Genomic DNA, 18,995 nt, shown 5'->3' with positions numbered 1-18,995 from the left:
TACAGAGTGAAAGTACAAATGTCGATGTATTTGATGGGCACATGTCAATGCACTGAAGGAAAGTTTTTGTATAAATAAAGAACTTTGTTTTCGATATAACAGGGATGCCCTTCAATTCGTACTTTCACGCCGTAAAAGTATTTGCAGTTGGTCATAGTTATGCAAGAATATGATTAAATCTACGAAATTGATTTTTGAGTTACCAATTGGCAGTTCATACGTCTTTTTACATAATACAAAAAAGATCCAAGCTTTATAAGTGCCCAAAATGAAATAAGAAACATTTTTTTATTTTCTATTAGTCGCGCTATTTTTTATTCTAGTTGCGTCTTACCTAGTATTAAGAGTTAAGCTTGTCAATAAATATTCCTGAAGAGAAGAAAATTGACCGTGCTTGACTTCCTGAAGGATTGCGAAGAACCTCAGTGCAGTCTATACTTTCCAACTCATGTATGAAATTTTCATTTTTCTCGAGACGCACTTGACGTGGGTTGGCTTATTCTTGCATAATCATGACCAATTCTCCGCGAGCAAATAGGAAAACAGTGCAAGCTACGGAAACATGTCGGTATCTAACATTCCCTTAAACGGAGAATCGCGGCGAGAGTCGTTAATAATCGTCCTCCACTTTACCTCTCGAATTGGCCGGTCGCGCACGTTAAAGCCTCGAGGTGTCGAGCGAGCGAGCGAACGAACGAACGAACGAACGAACGAACGAACGAACGCGAGCGAGCGTACGCGGAGATCGAGTATTGTTCGTCCTTTCTCATCGCGTTGGGTCCGCTGAATGACGACGCTCGCCCCGTTGCGATGATACGTCACGATAATGGCCGGTAATTCGACGTAGCATCGGGGCTCGTGCGCGCCTAGGAGGAATATTGTTTCGCCGCGCGCGATGGGAGTAGAGAGAAGTCTTGGCTTTTCAATTATCGGACCTTGGAGCGATACGATGATGGCCGGCGGAAGGCACGTATAAACCCCGGTGCGAGCCGCTGCACGCGGCCGGTAAACCCACACGCACGGGCGTATCTACGCCAAATTGCAGGTTCGACCGTAGCCAGTGCGCTCTCGCGCGCGCACATCGTTCGTGTACGTACACGATGTGTGGCAGGGAGAGAACGTACGGTACGTACACGTACGTGCCGGGTACACAACGCATCGTACGCGGATTCTCTCTCTTTCTCTCCGTTTCTCTCTCACCTGAGTGCTCTCTCCGATATGTATCTCGCGCGCACGGAGCGACTCTCCTCCCCGTCTGGCAGCGACCTGCAGCGTCCAGCAGGAGGCTTCTCGATATCCCCGACAACTGGATTAGCATCCGCGAAGTTTCGTCGAAACGATTTCGCTCGCGACGCTGATGCTATTATGTATTTTTGCGCTTCGCGGCAATTTACTTTCCAAAGATGGAGCGCTGTTGTTCTCCGATTAAAGCTCCTCGCTGGCTCCTCGATCGCGAGCGCATGAGCTCGCGATGGCGATTATTACTCACTTAAGAACGTTGGTTTATATTTAATAATTTCGTTTTCCTTTTTTCCCCAAGGGCGATCGTTATTCTTGGTAAAAATCCGTCCGTGCGGGTCTCTTGCAAAGACGCGCGCGGGTTTCTCACATGAAGGTATATCTTTCTGTTCCAGGCGAAGAGCTAGTCCCAGACCCTTCACAAGAGTCCTTCGCCGGCGCCTGCTCGTGACTTCACATGAGTACAAAATATCGTTTATACGGCGCAAGTGGATTTCTTGTCCCTCGCAGTTTATCAGCAACGACGACTGGCGGCTCTATTTTCTCCGAGAGCGAGATGGAGAGAAAACGCGCTGTCATCTTTACGAGTATTTCGCCAGACAATGATACGCAGACGTGTTGGTGCGTTGATGTGCGGAAGAGACGCGGTAGCGAGTTGCGCTAAGTGTGTCTCTAGTGACACATCAATAAAATATTGCATCAGGGAGTGCTCGCGAGAAAGGGAGGTGGCAAGAAGAGAGAAAGAGACACCACATGTCGAGCGTTGTTCAAATAAGTAAATGTCGGGCTAATAACGGTCGTGCCCGGCGACGGTCAGGAAGCCCACCTGACGGGATAATGATATAAATACAAACACAAGCCGTACATTCCTGCGGATTCACGCGATTCTTAATCCCGACGACCGCCCAAACCAATCCCTCTCGGAATCCTTCATGATAATTCATTGGATTAAGTTTGTGATTACTCTAAGCAAGCACGTAAGAATATTCTTTCCTATTTCTCTATTATTATAAATGTACTTTATATAACGGTGTGCGAATTTGAACATATATGTGAAGTACAAGATGTAATAGAGCCTAGACAGGAGAGAGTTTAACGAGATATGCGCGATTCCACGCGAGCAATTGCAAAGCGATTTCGTGTAATTAGCAAAGAATTTAAATTGACGATCACGCGAGTTGCGTTTACTAAGTCTTTCGCTTTAGATGTTAAACGTTTAACATTTGAAGCAACAAGGAAAAAGAAGAAACATATCAGAGTAAAACATCTAATTATTGACATCCCCTTTAGTCATTAACACTCTCGAGAAACCTGGTTATTCTCGAGACCAAAACGCTTCTGTTCACAGTTTTAGTCGTGAAAATCTCTTTTGAAATCATAGAATGCATGTGAGAAATTTAACTTCAACGCTCTTCGCAAGAAAAGTCGGGTTTTTTCTAAAGTATCAATGTGACACTAAGAGAAAAAGACATAGTAACGACGACTATGGTGAAAACTATACGAATTCTTTATGTAAAATTGTAATGTATATAATTTAATAAACTATTTCGTAGTTGATTGCACACAACTGAAGCATCAATAGCAACAATTACGAAATAATTTACTAAACTATATACAATTCTACATATAAAACTCGTATAGTTGTCATCATCATATTTTTCTCTGAGTGTACACGGAGATAATTTTATAGTGTTTTTCGTATAAATTCTTGTTGATTCGTAATATTTTTCTTGTAGCATAGGATTGTCGCAGTAGAATTTGTTTTGCAAAGAAGTATAGTAAATTTCATAATAAATCTTGCTAGAAACTAGCAAATATTTAATAGCACTTTCAGTTCTTAAAATGTAAATGTAAATGGTTCTTAAAATATAAAAGGAAAGGAAAGGAAAGTCAATTATTGCAGAATGCCGATCCATTCCCCGATTACAAAATTCTATAGCAATCTTTACTACAACATTCTCTCCGTGTAAAGAAAATGTCGATAATTAGATATTTTATTTTAGTGTCTCACGATTGAAGACGCGTGAGAAAATGGAGAATTTAATCGGAAATCGAGTAAATTGCTGAAATTAATCTCAGAGAATTTATAAAAGAAGTGAATCTCTGTCTCCACTATATATAGGGTGTCTCACACTCTCCTCTGGGCATTTTGTGAGAACGTAGGACAGGTTGAGGTGAACATAAAAGTCCTATACCGTTTTGCGATATTCGTAATAATTATCGAGATATTGTAGAAAACTTGTAAATGATCATGCAGAATATGGTAAATGAGTTATAGTAACGACGACTGCCGTCGTGTACTTATACTTTAGGTCAAATTGAACAAAAAAGTCCTCTACCATTTTGCAAATAATCACATACATTTTTAACTATTAATTAAAAAAGATTATTGCACGATTTTGCGTGATAATGCACTCATCTTCTTTAATTAATAATTAAAAATCTATGTGATTATTTACAAAATGGTAGAGGACTTTTTTGTTCAATTTGACCTAAAGTATAAGTACATGACGGCAGTCGTCGCTATTATAACTCATTTATCATATCCTGCATGATCATTCATAAATTTTCTACAAATAATAACTCGATAATTATTGCGAATATCGCAAAACGGTATAGGACTTTTATGTTTCACATCAACCCATTCTACATCCCCACAAAATGCCCGGAAGAAAATGTGAGACACTCTGTATACATATATTTTTTTTAATTAAGAATCTCGAGAGAAACCGTCGAGAAATATGAAAGGAGCGTTTGGATTACTCCAATTGTAGCACGTGTGCATGCACGTTCCCCATCGATATTCATACAATTTCGCCGTTCCTTCTCCAAGGGATCTCCGCGAAACGAGAAACGCGGACGTGTAGTCCCGATCGATAACGTAACCATCGATCGAAGATTAACTTCCGTGGCGGTTTTTTCGGGCGATTCACTTCGCAGACACGGCGCGCGCGCGGGCTGTTAATCGAAGCTCGGGAAAGCGAAGATGAAGGGTAATGGCGAGTATCGTGTTCCGCGACCGGTTTCGAGAAAGGCTCACTTCTCTCGGGCTTCTAATACGTTGAAACGCATAAATCATCCGTCCACGGACGGACTTTGAAAAAGCAATAAATATATCGGCCGTGTAATATCTCTCCCAGCCTGCAATCTTGCGCACAATTTATGTCTCTGAAATATACAAGCGACGTGCCAATCCGACTCGCGAAACCTCATTTATCGTATATTTCGTCCGATCTTTAGAATCGATTATGCTTTCGGATAATGTCCTCTTTTTCTATTCTTTTTTTTCTTTTTTTGAACTCGCTTCTCGGAAAAAGAAGAAAGAAAACAAAATTGTCTTTGCAATTTTGAAATTATGTATTGCGAATTGAATGGCGATTTCGAGAAGCATTTCTTCTCATGTCTTCTTCAGAATCCTTTCCCTGCTTTCGAGTCACAGCCGTGTCCACGGGGGCTGTGACACGCGATGTCTACTACGTGGAAAAGAAGTGGAAAAAAGAAAAGAAAAACTACCGCCCTATTTGTCGCGTCGTTGTCATCGTTTGCTCCTCTCCCTCTCAACGAGGCTATTTTTCCCGACGCGTGTGTCGAAACTATGATTAATTCGCCGATACACACACAGAGTCGTTTTCTCCATGCTACGTCCGCACACGCAGAAAGTTTTCCACGCAAACACGCGGCGCGACACACGTATACGCAAATTACGGCCGGCTGTTTTCGCGTCGTTCGCCTCTTCCGGGAGAAAAGACGATCGCGCGCGCTCGTGACGGTGACGGCCGTGTCGGCGCTTAAACGATACCGAAATCAATCGATCATACGTAATAACGGTTTCCTAAGGACGACTTTTCACAGACTGCCAGCCGTCGGCCATGATGTCTCGGCCCGGCACATCTGCCAGGTTCGAACCCCGCGCGAACGGCGACGCAACGCGCAGTATGAGCTGTGTACGAGCGAGCTTTCGAAAGGGTGTTTACACGTCGCGAGTTATACGACGTGCTCGACGAAAATAATTCATTAGGGTACGGGCACCGTCACGTTTTGGGCGTGACGGAGGGGTGACTCTTGGAGAAGAGCGGCGAGTCGCGAGCGACTTTCCGCGGGACGGAATGCCGCTCGATATCGGAGCTAAAATAAATCGACAGAAAGCGCATGCCAGGAAATTGTGAGGAAATTTAAGTAGAGGGTGAGATTTCTCATCGGAAAAAGATAGAGAGATTACGCATCTTTAGATTTTTCCTCCTTGAATAATTGATCTAATCTCATGCTATAAAATCATGTGCCTTCAGAGCGCCTTCAGGGCGAATTTTAATACGTGACTTCAATTACTATTGAGAGGAAATAAGCGGTTATATTTAAGAGGTTATCAGTCAGTATTAAGAGGAAATATCTAATAAAATAGTTACGATTTCAAAAATTTAACACAATTTTAATATCGACCCTCTACATTTTTCCTGCAATGGGATCTCATTCAAAACGAGTAAAAAGTGGAAAAAGGCGGAAAAATACTGCCAGTCGAAATCGCACACAAGAATGAATATTTCACTCGAACTTGACAGTAATTTTTTACTTGATATGAATGGATATTTCTATGAATTAGAGATGAATAGGTTTCTATGAAAGTAGAATATATCAAATTTACTTTTCAGTTTCAAGTAACAATATTTACTCGACGATTCAGAGTGGAGACAATTCACTTTATATGAGTAAAAAACCACTTTAATTCTAATCGGAATAATTCTATAGTATTTTGTTTGTCGAATAAAATTTCACTTAGAGAAATTTAGAGAGCAGGAAGAGAAGGAGCGAGAAATTTTCAAGTAAAAGAATTAGTGCTGATTCAGAGTTAAACTCAAGGATATAAGATTCAATAAGGACCAATGTACGTATATTTTGGTGCAATGAATTGAGTCTACTCGTCCACTCTAATATTAGAATTTAATCATTTAATATTTAATTTACAATATTTAATCATTTAATCATTTCAAATCATTTAATATGATTCAAGTAAAATTATATTAATTCCACTAGATTATATCTAATAATATCCTAAGAGTAATGGATAATTAGAGTCGATTTGATTGCATATCGCACTATAACATTCGTGCATTAGCTCTTATTGAGCTCGTACATCATTGAGTTTGATTAAGAAATAAAAGATACATTCTCTTGATTTAGGAAGGCAATACAGTCAGCGGAGAAAAATCATCTCCATTAAACGCGTCTTTAATCGCATGTATATGATCTGTTAGATTAATACAATAACGAGTACGTTAGCGTGAATTATGATAGAATTATGGTCATCGTCATCGTCGTCGTCGCAACGGTAGCAACAGCAGTTCCAAAGCAAAGACGAAGCTACGAAGGCATAACGACGACAACGACGACGGTGAGTATAGCGCCGTTCTTTTTGGTAGATTCACTCACTTGCCGTGCGAAACAGAGAGAGAGAGAGAGAAAGAGAGAGATCTCTATCCTTCGGAGCGTGAAGAGAATTCGTGGGCTCGCGGTCCCTCAAGGATGTATAGAAGGGCCTTCGTGGTCAACGAGAAGAGCCGGTGCGCCGGATCGCGTGTTTCGCAAGAGCAGACGTTGCGGTCGTTTAAGGAAATATCGTTCCTCTTGAAATGCCTTTCCTCTCTCCCTCTCTCCTTCCTTCCCTCCCTCGCTCGTCCGCTCTCAAATAGTACAAATTAGGACGACATCTCCTTCTCGTGCTCTGTGCATCCGGTGCTTCAGGTAAATCCTCTTATGTCACGTAAAAAGCCCCCCAGCTCTTCCCTCTCTGCCGCCCTGACGGGGGTTGCATTTTTCTGCGCGAACACACACGCATGCAGACTACCGATCGCCGCGGCCGTTCGCAGTCTATTGTTGCCTCGAAAATGTCAACGGGACGTCGCTTAAAAGGACACCTTTGGCCTCTCGACGGCGAATCGGATTATCGGATTACCGACGTGGAAGCGAGAAAGCGAGAAAGAGAGAAGAGTGTCGAGGGGCTACTCGAGATCCGCGCGTCGCGACAACGTGCAAAATATTGACAGGTGTCAACCGTGTTCGTTATTGGCATAAAGAGTCGCATAGAGAGAAAGAGAGAGAGAGAGCGCTGCTCGACAACATGCATTTCGTCGTGAACACGAGCTGCTCTTCCAATTCTAAAATCCGTTTCATAATTGTTACTTGAAGCTTGTTTCAAATATGAGATACTCAAATTGGAATTTAGAAGCGAGTTTTTCAGTTTACTTGCAATTATATATAAATGTCGTGTATGTTCTGATATAACTGAGAATTTCAGATCTAATTCTGTATTCAAATATGAATATATCATGTGAGACCAGCTTCAAGCAACGACTATTGATATGAACCTTCTCTCTTTCTTTCGTTTTCGGATTGAACTCGTCCTCTGAAAATGTCGGTACACGAGTATACGTTGTACACAAGTGACACGAGTCGTTCCGCGGTTAATCGGATATAAGAAGACCGAATTTACGTGAGTCGTGTGATCGTTTCAAGCTCCCCGCAGGTAACAATTAATAAAAATCTACCAAGTTTTAATGACATATTTACGATACATGTCTCGACGATCGCACGGTGCTATTCTCGGCAGTTTGAAACTTGTTTACGTATAAGACTCGTCTTTGATAAGTAAAAAGCACATAAAACACGAAGGATGATGTGTCGATCAACGTGTCCATGGCGGCAACTCGACAGGAAAAAGATCGATATCCAACATGGCCGCGCAATCGATGACGTGTTAAAAAATGCGCGCGGAGATTGTTGCAATCTGACAAGGACGCGCTCTAAGAAATATACTCCTTTCTCTCTCTCTCTCTTACTAGCAAACCGAAATTACGCCCCAGATCGGGCGTTGCAACATATTTCGTGTCATTCTTTCTGTTTTTCCGTCCAATTATCACCGACATAGTTTATTGTTACATGGTCGATCGCATGTTCCGGCGCTCACGATGCAGTTACGCGTTCAGCTATTTGGCGTGGACGAGACAACACGAACGACACGAGTCACATTATTCCCGAATTTATCGAATCGACCCAAGCTGGCAAAGGTACTCTTAAATTCATCCCTTCAATAGTCGCGGATTTACGCTCGTAACATATATAATCCACTGATTAAAGATGTAAACACTTTTCCTCAATAAGTTTTGTAACATGTCCCGTGTCCAATAGGAGAAATCGTATTTTAGTAATTTTTAGGAGTTACATTTTCTAATTGAATGCGTAATACATTGCAAAACTTATCAGGGAAAAGTGTAACTATACTTGAGTTACACTCTTGCACGGTTTCGTGTTGAAGATGCGAGGTAGAATGATGCTTTTAGTACGAAAATGTGCAAGACGAATTTAATTTTAATGATCAGCCGACTGTACGGTCGTACTCGGACACCCTGTAGAGAGAATAGTCAACAGGGCGGACAATGAGCGTGTCAGCGTTGCGCGACAGGTCGCGTAACCTTCAACGGTCGCGCGCCGCGACGTACGTGACTGAGTGCGTGTAGCGTCATATCGGTCCTCGCCGCGCGCGAGATAACACCTCACGCGTCGTCGATCATTATTTCCGAATTTTCCGAGTTTGTCGATTCAGTCCGACCAATCTCACGCGTACGCGAGCGCGTGTACACTACAATCGTCCAGCAGGGTTGCGTTCTAAGATCCAACTCGACGGATAGAGTAACATTCAATTAATCAATTATGATAAAGAAATCTGTTCTAATTGGCTAATTAAATGCTACTCCACTCGTCGAGTAGGGTTTTGGAACGCAGTTCAGGGAGCGATTCTGTACTAATACAACTTTGTAGAAATTATAAAAGTGAGCGAATTTATTAGATTTATAATTTTATTAATCAACACTTAATGAATTGTTCACTTTTACAATTTTCTCTACGTTGTTTAATACACAATCGATTCCCAGAAGTCGTAAACATCGACCGCGTTGTGAATCTAACTAAAATGCGTGTATCTATCGTACACGTCAAGTCCTTATCGCCGATAGATCGATAGTTGCCGAAAGTTTTCGACAAGCAGCATTCGTATCTAGTTGTGTATTTCTCTAACTGTCGATTAATTTAGAAAGCGCGAATGTGCTTTGTGGATTAATCACGAAGAATGCATAGCTAGAAATAAATATAATTGTTCGAATTATTATCGATTTTCGCTTTACGATTCGATCAATTGAAAATATATCTAGAGAATAGTTCGGTATCCGCGGTGTAGCTGGCGTCTGTGTAGGCGGAGGGCAAGATTAATTGTGTGATCACTTCTCGGCCTTTTTGCATCGAGCATCCGCCATTAACACAACGCCTGACATCGCACTCCACATTTTGAGCATTTTTGTCTGCCTAAAGGTGAGTTTCCTATAGAAATAAATATCGGTACGACGAGAATATCGATGTGCGAACTTCGGGACGTATAATGAGTATGTTATTAAGCGGTAATCTTCTCGTATATAGATGCATACAATCGGAGCGTGTCGCGACGTCTCTCGCATCACTGCCGACTCACGTAATAAAGCAATAGAATCGGGCGATCGTCGGATTCATCAGTCGGGAATTAGAAATACGCAATAATTAACGGGGAATTAGCAATAATTAACGGGGGAGAGAAATTGACGAGTGCGTGACGTCGGATCTAATCTCGGGTAGATAGCATCGTCCGTTAGAAAGAAAGAAAGAGTGAGAGGAGAGTACCCGCTAGAGCGTGTCTTTGTCTTGCCTCGACAGTGTTTACGTTTTGGCGCGCGTTCTCGGCGTACGTCGTTGATTGCGCGACCATTTTGGATTTCGGTGTTTCTGATTGAACTGTCGCTACGATCACATCGCTCCGCATCCCATTCACCTTTGTCGTCGGTAAGCTCGTGCGGAAATGAGTATCAAAGTGTCGAAAATAGCGACGTACGATCGTCGAGACGTGTCGCGAATGCGTTAGGAAGTAACTTCTTTCTTTATTGATATAGAGAATTAGTACTTGTTGCGATATGTCGAGTTGATCACACTGAGGGGAAAAATATCTAAAAAATATATAGTGTTTCATTCAGTAGATACTAATGACATTTACTTGTATTGATATAAAACACTAGCTATATCTACCCAGTATTGTGTGTGTTAGGATTATTATAAAATAAATAGAGATGAAATCAAAGAGAGGGTGGAGTATCCAGGTTCTCGTGTAGCCTATATTTTTCTAGAGAATAATTATGCAAAATTTGATTTAGATCGGTCAAAAAGTTTAGGATTTTGCAGAGAACATACACATTTTATTTTATATATGCATATAGATTTTCTAAATAAGAAAAAATATATATTTTCTTAAAAATATATTTTTTTTAAATTTAAGAAAAACTGAAACTCTTCACACACACACAAGAAAATAAATTTTTTATTCTGTTTAAATAAAAGAATTTAGATTTAAGTATATATGTTATTGATTAGCAGTGTTGGGCATTAAAATTCTTTTTGATTAAAACAATTGGCAAATCAATAATCGAAGTTAATCGTTACATATAAAGTCACAAATAATTTTATTGATTGATTAATTTTTAATCAAACATTGATATGATTTATTATAGACTGAATAATGATTCATTAATCAATGAAATATATTATTTGTGATTTTATATGTGACGATTGATTAATTCTTATTATTAATTTGTTGATTATTGTAGTCAAAGGAAATTTTAAACGATTAATGCTATTTATTAATACCAATACTATTTATTAATACCAAAAGAAATATTTACTAGTTTTTAGATAATTTGTTTCTCAGTGTATTATTCTCATAGTTTTTGACTCATTCCAGTAGTAATAGAATCAGGCGATGATCTGATTTATTAATCCGGAAAAATTCGACGACAATCAGGGAGAAAAAAAATAAAATGACTTGGGAAGATATAAACACAATGTCAAATTTTGATAGGTAGCGTCGATTTGTAAGATCGAGTGTCAGTTAAGAATGTATATGGTTTGTTTACATCGAAATGTCAACAAACAAGAAATAGAGTCACGGAACGCTTTCAAGTATTCGCATCGTTTCTCACCGAAAAATTATTCTTTTTTCCAGATATGGTGAAATCTTCGACTATATCGCAGACATCAGAGACGATGTCAGGGAATGCTGTTTCTGAACACGCACCGGAGGATCCGGTTCGGGCCGAGCAGTGTCGGCTCGAAGGTAAGATTGCACTCTTACTCTTCGCTCTCTACGTACTTTGCCGTTTAACTCTTTGCGGTTGAAAAGCGATACGCAGTCGTCGGAATAAAAATCATTGATTTACGATCGCAAGGAGCTATATCGTGCTTATATCGTACTTCTTATACTTGTTATATTAAATTATATAATTTGTTATATTGAAACAATGAATTTATACTAATAGTGAACTATGTTTTCTGTTGTAGATCTCAGATGGTAGAACGTGGCCGGCACTGATCTGCAGTTTCGGTGAGCTGATAAAAATTTAGGTGACGGGTGTCCGAAATATTCTCAAATCAATGCGATTTATCTTGTAGAATTTTGCATGTTGATTTTACATGTATGTGTATACGTCCGAAGAAAATGCGTTGTTCAAAATAATCGAGGGATCTTTTAATCACATCTTTAAGTAACTATATATATCACACATCTTGTTCAAATAATTGTATTACGCGTCAATAGTTACATCACAAATATCTTTAAATAATTATACTATAATATCGCGAATATCTCTTATTAGAAATATATTCATTCTCTATTTTCGACAACCAAATTTATAGAATATTCATAAACATCTTATCATAAAACTCTTTCTTATTACTATAACTTGGTCAAGCAATATTTTCGAATTAGTAGTCATTCAGCCAAACTATTTTTTAGATATGATCCCACAATTGTTTTCAACAATATGTAATGCGCATCAGAATTGCGCCATCGATCGATTCGCTTCGTTCACGTTGTTAGCTTTCACAATTCTCGTGCTCATTAATTTTCGAAATTTCTTCGCGTGCATTCACATAGCAATTATATTCCGTAAGTAGAAACGAACTTCATTACATTAAATTCACCATCGCGCGTAGCGTTCTAGCGATTTTAGTAGTTATTTGCCTCACGAAGTAACACTTGGACGCGTGATTTTGCGATTGTCGTGACTCTTTTGATTGCGAATTGGTAATTCCTCGCGAGAAAATAAGAATCAATGGATGTAGGATTAATTGTTAATTTGTTTACGTCGCGTCGTGCACTTTTCCATTCGAGAGATAGAAGCAAGTCAAATATCGTCATTTACGAAATTTTGCTTGTATACTTCTAGATTTTTTACCGCGGTGATTTCTTTTCGCTTTTTCGCGTTCGCGCTCGCGTTTCTGGAGAGTATCCAGAGAACATCACGATTTTCGTGAACTGAAATATCCCGGAGATATTCCGGAAGAGAGCTTTGCAGAGATACTGCGGGGCCACAGTGTGCGTGAGAAACGCACACTACTCGCGATTATTCACAGCCGCCTCGAGAGATCGTGCAATCAGCACGATCGGTGTTTTATTCGCGTCGCATTTATCTCGCCCACGGATTTTAATTTCATGGTTCTTACTAGACATTCTTTTACACGCTAATCGCACCGCGATTACATTAGAGCCATTGCGAATAAATTAGAGAAAATTATCTTTAAGTTCCAAGCCGATTTTCGTGAATTGAAATTTCCGGAGATATTCCGGAAGAGAGCTTCGCACAGATACTGCGGGGCCATAATGTGCGTGAGAAACGCACACCACTCGCGGTTATTCACAACTGCCTCGAGAGATCGTGCGATCGGTGCGATTGATGTTTTATTCGCGTTTATCTTGCTTGCTTCAAATTCTCCAAATTCGATATATTTGTCGTTTATCGAAAAAATTCGATATACCGCCAGCTAATAATTCATTTCTCGACGCATACGATTGCTCGCGATATTTTTTCGCGATTTTATCGGAAATGACGCGTTTTTCCGATCGCGATTTTCAGTATGCGGATCGCGACGCACAACTGCCGTAGTCCATCGTACTTTGTTCGTCGACTGGTTAAAGTGTCGTTAAAATTATCGCGCTCGCGAGTGAAATAGGTGCAGGCAACGTGGGACGACGCTGAGGAGGATGCCGAGGATGCCGAGATGGCCGGACGGATGCTGTTTAAGACGACATCGCAGAACTTCAGAATGGTGAGCGTGAAATTAAGCTCGAGAAGCATTATACTTTACGTAATGCATGCATACAAAAATCGCATTGATTGTTGAGGAGAAGAGTAATGGTGCAATGTTAACGAGTGATATTTGCGCGGTGATGCCGTCGGCGAACTTTGATTATTCGGGAGTCATCGTGAGCTCGACGTTAGAATCTTATACGTTTAGAGTTCAAAATCCTAATTTCATTGAAATAATATAATATCATGTACACAGAGAGAACAGTTTCTTTGAATTTAATAAATTTTATCAAGTTCAGAGAAATTTATCTATTAAAATAGCCAAAAAAAGAAATTAATTTGTGTCTCAACAAACATGATTATCTGGCTTTTCAAGTAATTTTATTGTTCAAAGGAGTAAACTATTTTGCTTAATTTCCTCATTTTATTAAAAGAAAAACTCGATAATTCTGTTCAAATAATTTTAAGAAACTTTACATTTCTTTTTTATCACTTCATCACCTTTCCTTTGCTCATGGATTTTCTATTCCAGTACTTCATCATTTCATTGAATGAAACAAAATTTGAAAAATAACTGTAGTTATGTTACTTTATTGTAAAAATTAAAATTTTTTTGTTAATATTTTCCTATCAAGCAACACGATTTGAGCTAATGAAACAAAAGGAACTTGATAGAAAATTGTTGTTTAAGTTCAACGAATTTAAGTGAAACAAATAAGAATGTTAAATCCAAAGACACTGTCCTGTGTACAAATAATCTTTTAATTAACACACACCATACACACACACACACACACACACACACACACACACACACACATATATATATATATATATATATATATATATATATATATATATCGGTGCGATGGTCATCCTCACTGAATTTTAACGGCGCGTGATTGCAAAAAGGGGAGGGGGGAGATGAAAAGAAGCGGAAGTAGTTCACTGAAAACAAAGATATGTCAACGAAGAAAGCGACGGGGCGCGGCGCGGTCGTTCGTGAATTAATAACGGCGGTTTCAGGGTTATTCCCGGGCTTTGTCGATCGGGACATCAATTATTGACGACGAGTCGGGATCGATCGTGACAAAGGCGACGGCGACGACGACGACGATGTCTTTGCATCGCGACGAGCCGCCGTCGTTTCGTAGCGTGACACGTTTGCCAGTTTTCCCTCGGATTCGCGTCTTCTAGCGACGCGCGCGTAGCGTGCCGACGTGTAACTTTGTGGAAGAAAATTCTCTCAAAGTTCGCCGGTAGTTTTATGTATAGCCGCGACGTGACGAACGACGGTTCAACGTGTGCCATTTTGCGTGCGGCCCGTTCATTATGTATGACATTGGAGCAATAGGAAGAGATAACATATCTTTCTATTCTCAAATAGATACATTATGTATACCCTCGTCTCTTTTCCGTTTTTTTTTCACGATTGTTACGGCCGGATAAATTTTTTACCGGAGGTCGCGCACGAACTTTGTGGAATTCATTGTAATTCAGTGTGGATTTAATCGTCGCTTTATTTATGCTTTTTGGCGACTCTCGCCGCGCGTACTCGAGCACCGACTTACTCTTTTCCTCTCGTGATGGTTATCCAATTTGAATCACATTCACTTGATAATTTGTGATGATTTATGATTGTCTATGATGTTTTATGCTACTTAAGAAATGAAACACATATATGAACACTTATATACATAATTGTACACACCATTGGGTGGTACATCACCATTATTGACTTGTCTAAGACGTTTAACATCTTGGATAATTTTGCGAATTATAACGTCTTTAGGACGTCTTACGTCCCGATACTAAACGTTATGTCGTGCAGTGGGTATGATATATTTATGATACACCTCTGATTATCTACATTATCAACTTCGATCACGCGAATCGTATGATTGCACGGTCATATGATTTATTATTGATTCTAACTGCGGCAATCGCGCTCGCGCGCGAAACATTCAACGTCGCTCGAAAAATCGTCCGCGATGAGATCCGCGCGTTAGGTTGCAATATTTGAGGGGGAAGGCGATTTTTATTATAGGATGACATATTTATGGTTATTATTGATATTTCTATGATAGTTTCCTGCATTATTATCCACTCTGATCATACAAATTAAATGATTATATAAACTATTATTGACTCTAACCGCGGCACTCGCGAAACATTAAACGTGTCTCAACAAATCGGACGCGATGGGAGATCCGTGCGTTAGGCTATAATATTTATACTCGGTGGGTTTTATTGCTATTGAATAATACATTTGCAATTACTGACATGCTTATTATGATTACCCGCATTATTATATCGACTTTGATCATATGAATTAAATGATTATATGAACTATTATCAACTTCAACCGCGACATTCGCGAAACGTTAAACGTGACTCAACAAATCGGACGCGATGGGATCCGTGCGTTAGGTTGTAATATTTATTGGGGGGTTTATCGTCACGGAATGTGACACATTTATAATCATTAACGTCTATCATGATTATCTGCATTATTATCGACTCTGATCGTACGAATTAAATGATTATATGAACTTCTATCAACTCCAACCGCGACACTCGCGAAACATTAAACGTGGCTCGACGAACCGGACATGATGGGATGTTAAGTTTTGACATGTTTGTCGGAGATTTATTATAGGATAGTATATTTATGATTATGACTGACACACGTATGGTGATTATCTGTATTATTATCGACATGGATCATACGAATTAAATGATTATATGAATAATTTTCGAGTCCAAGCGCGGCACTCGCGTGACATTACGCGTCGTCGTTCAGCAAATCGAACCTAACGAGATTCGTTGCGTCATGGTACGAGATCCGCGTTACGCGTATGTAAACCACGACGAGTTAACGCCGTTCGCTGATGAATCGTCCGTTCCCTCTGGTCGCTACGTCAAGTCAAGCGTTAATCGCACGTCGTCACTAAGGTGTCCGCGTATGCCATTGAACGATGCGTCGTCGTCGTCAAAGTTTGATCCTCGTGCAACCCCCATTGACTAGGTGTACGAGACAGGGTGAGCTTTGGGCGGGCGAGAGAAACAAAAGGAGCCCGGGGACCCTTACGTAGGAGAGTATCTTATTGGCGGGATCGGGTGACGAAAGGAAGTAGGCATCGCGTTTCCATCCCACGCATCCTGTCAAGTGGATTCCCTTGGCGTACAAAGAGGATCTGACAAATAATTGGCTGCTCGGATATACACAGGTAGAGCAGTCCTTTTGAGCCCTGAGAACCTTGCGCAAGGACCATTGTGCGAGGGACACTCGATACATTCGGATCGAGTGGCTCTCGGCAGGGGCGAGAGAGGACGCGTACTCGAGTTTGGACAAACGGGACATCTCCGATTTAAAGGAAAAACTCGCGGGATGCGCGCGCTTTCCCTCGCGCAGAAAAGCCCTGAAAGGATTCTCTCGCGATCCCATTACTCTCCAGAAAAAAAGGAGAAAGATCCGTTGGAACGCTCTTAGAGGTCGATGTATATTCTCGTCTCGATAGATAGAGGAAGATAGGGAAGGGAATATATAGTGGTGGAGGAAATTTACTCGACTCCTTTGCGATGCAGCTTCGATTACTAACGACACGGTTTCTCGCGAGCGTCGGTTCTAGAGACAGAGAAAGAAAGAAAGGAAGATAGGGAGAGCGCCACCCGGATCCCGGATCGGCGATGTCGTCTATGAATAATCTCACGCGATGCAAAAACGGCCGGCTCGCAAAAACGACCCGAGCGACGACACGGCAAGACGGTCGGTCGCTTGGCCAGGACGAGGATCACGCAAAACAGGTTCGTCGGTTCGTTCGTTCGTTCCTTGCTTCGTCCATCCATCTATCCGTTCGTTCCTTCGTCTGCCGTCGCGAGCAAGGAAAGGGGAAAAGCGTCGGTACCGAGAGAACAAACAGCGAGTGAACGCGCGAGAAGCGTGTACGAGGTGTAACGAGAACTCGCAAAAAGCCAGACCGGAAGAGCCGGAGGGCTCGCGCTATCACTCTCGGGGGAGGGGAAGGAGGGGGGCCGAAGGACGAGCGCGAGCGCGACGTCGATCCCAGCGACGGATGCGCGACTTTTCGCAGGCATTAATATTCGGCGCGGTGCACAGGAAACTTTCTGCCTGACTTAATTAATACTCGCGCTCGCGCTCGCGCACGCCTTCCTTTTTGACGGCGGGGATTTAATTACTTTTTTACGTCGACTCGTAAATCATTTCGCGGGGCTCCGCGCGCGCGGCGACCGCGTCCTTCCTGCCGAGTCATAAAATAAAGAGCTCGGAGCGAGCAGCGAACACGTGTTGGTAGGTTGATTGCCCGGTTGCGGGGATACGCGACAGCCGGAGGATACGCTTGCTCTCGCGGGGTTTATCATCGTCAGATTATCTGCGAGATTTTCAATAAAGTGCCTTTCGCAATCGCGCACGTCCCGGAATCCCCGCGGTCCCCGTCTGGATTCAAAAGCCGACCTCGATGTCGTCGTCAAATCGAAACGAATCCCGTTGCAATCCCGCGTGATAAATCCACATTTCTTTTTCTACTTGCCCGACCAAAGAAATTCGCGATAAACTGCGAATCGATTGTCATGTTCTTTCCGAGTTGAAATTTCGTTCTTACTTTCCATCTTATTACCAAATGTTCCATTTAGACCCTACTCTAAAGTCTATATCAATCTCTTTTGATTCTATCTAACCTACTAGCTTTGCCGAAAGGTCTTCTTCAGAACTTACAAGTGGCATTTTGTGCGTTTCCTGCAATTTATATATATATATATACACACACACACACATATATATATACACATATATATACATATATATATACACATATATATACATATATATATACACATATATATACATATATATATACACAGGGTGTCCCGAATTTAAATGTCAAAACTTTGGGAGGGTGTAGAGGATCGATAAACTAAGAAAAAGATTTTTTTAGAGATATGTTCGTTTTTGCTTCGTTTTGGAGAAAATCGCAAAAAAAAGATAAACGTAGTTACTTTGTTCTCGTACAAACTCTAAAATATTATCGTCATTAAAATCGCGCGCGCGCACATGTACACAAAAATAATAATATTCCGTTTTAATATTAGTGATTCGGTGAAAACTTTCTTTGTTTATATTTCTGCCTTTCTTCTATAAATTCGCCGGTTACTCATCAGAAGCCATCGAGTGAATTTCCATAACATACAGCACAGCAATGTTGCAGCAACATTGCAGTAATGTTATTTTGCAATATTGCGATTTTATTGCGAAATGCAACGTTGTTTTTGGGTTGCAGCAACGTTAAAATGTCCGCTTTTTGAAATGTTACAACGCAATATTATAGCAATATTATTGCAATATAATAAATCTGCAATAATGCAATGTTATCGCAAATATTGATTAGTGTTGCATACAAGTTGCAGGAATTTACAAAATTATATAAATATTTTATGCACATATCTCTAACTTCTCTTTTATTGTATGAAATATTTGGACTTGTTTATCTTTATTGTTGTACTAAATAATATAAGAAAATTATAATTACTGCTTCGGCTGCATGTGGGGATGCAATAAGTAGATGTCAACGTGAGTAAATAAGTGTG

General features: G+C 40.7%; 2 protein-coding genes and 1 long non-coding RNA gene across 11 annotated transcripts in view; 2 read left to right on the top strand and 1 right to left on the bottom strand.

Annotated features, from left to right (window-relative positions):
• LOC116848199 overlaps nt 1–3,128 on the top strand; it is a 126,564-nt gene extending 123,436 nt beyond the window's left edge. For all 3 annotated transcript variants that reach the window (XR_004378924.1, XR_004378923.1, XR_004378925.1), the window contains one exon: nt 1,635–3,128. This is a non-coding gene — a long non-coding RNA (uncharacterized LOC116848199). The remainder of the gene's footprint in view (nt 1–1,634) is intronic.
• LOC116848194 (transcription factor Sp9-like) overlaps nt 1–18,995 on the bottom strand; it is a 131,998-nt gene that overhangs the window by 33,382 nt on the left and 79,621 nt on the right. The window lies entirely within an intron of this gene.
• Nucleotides 11,309–18,995, top strand: part of LOC116848197 (protein ABHD13) — a 183,002-nt gene continuing 175,315 nt past the window's right edge. Inside the window, exons 1-2 of the mRNA XM_032824044.1 lie at nt 11,309–11,416; nt 11,641–11,683. The gene's annotated coding sequence lies outside the window, so the exon portion shown is untranslated. The remainder of the gene's footprint in view (nt 11,417–11,640; nt 11,684–18,995) is intronic.

The sequence above is a fragment of the Odontomachus brunneus genome, unplaced genomic scaffold (assembly GCF_010583005.1).
Source record: "Odontomachus brunneus isolate Ranch 3 - 2012 unplaced genomic scaffold, Obru_v1 Obru_scaffold_091, whole genome shotgun sequence".
NCBI lineage: Eukaryota > Metazoa > Arthropoda > Insecta > Hymenoptera > Formicidae > Odontomachus > Odontomachus brunneus.
This window is presented reverse-complemented; position numbering and strand designations above follow the sequence as displayed.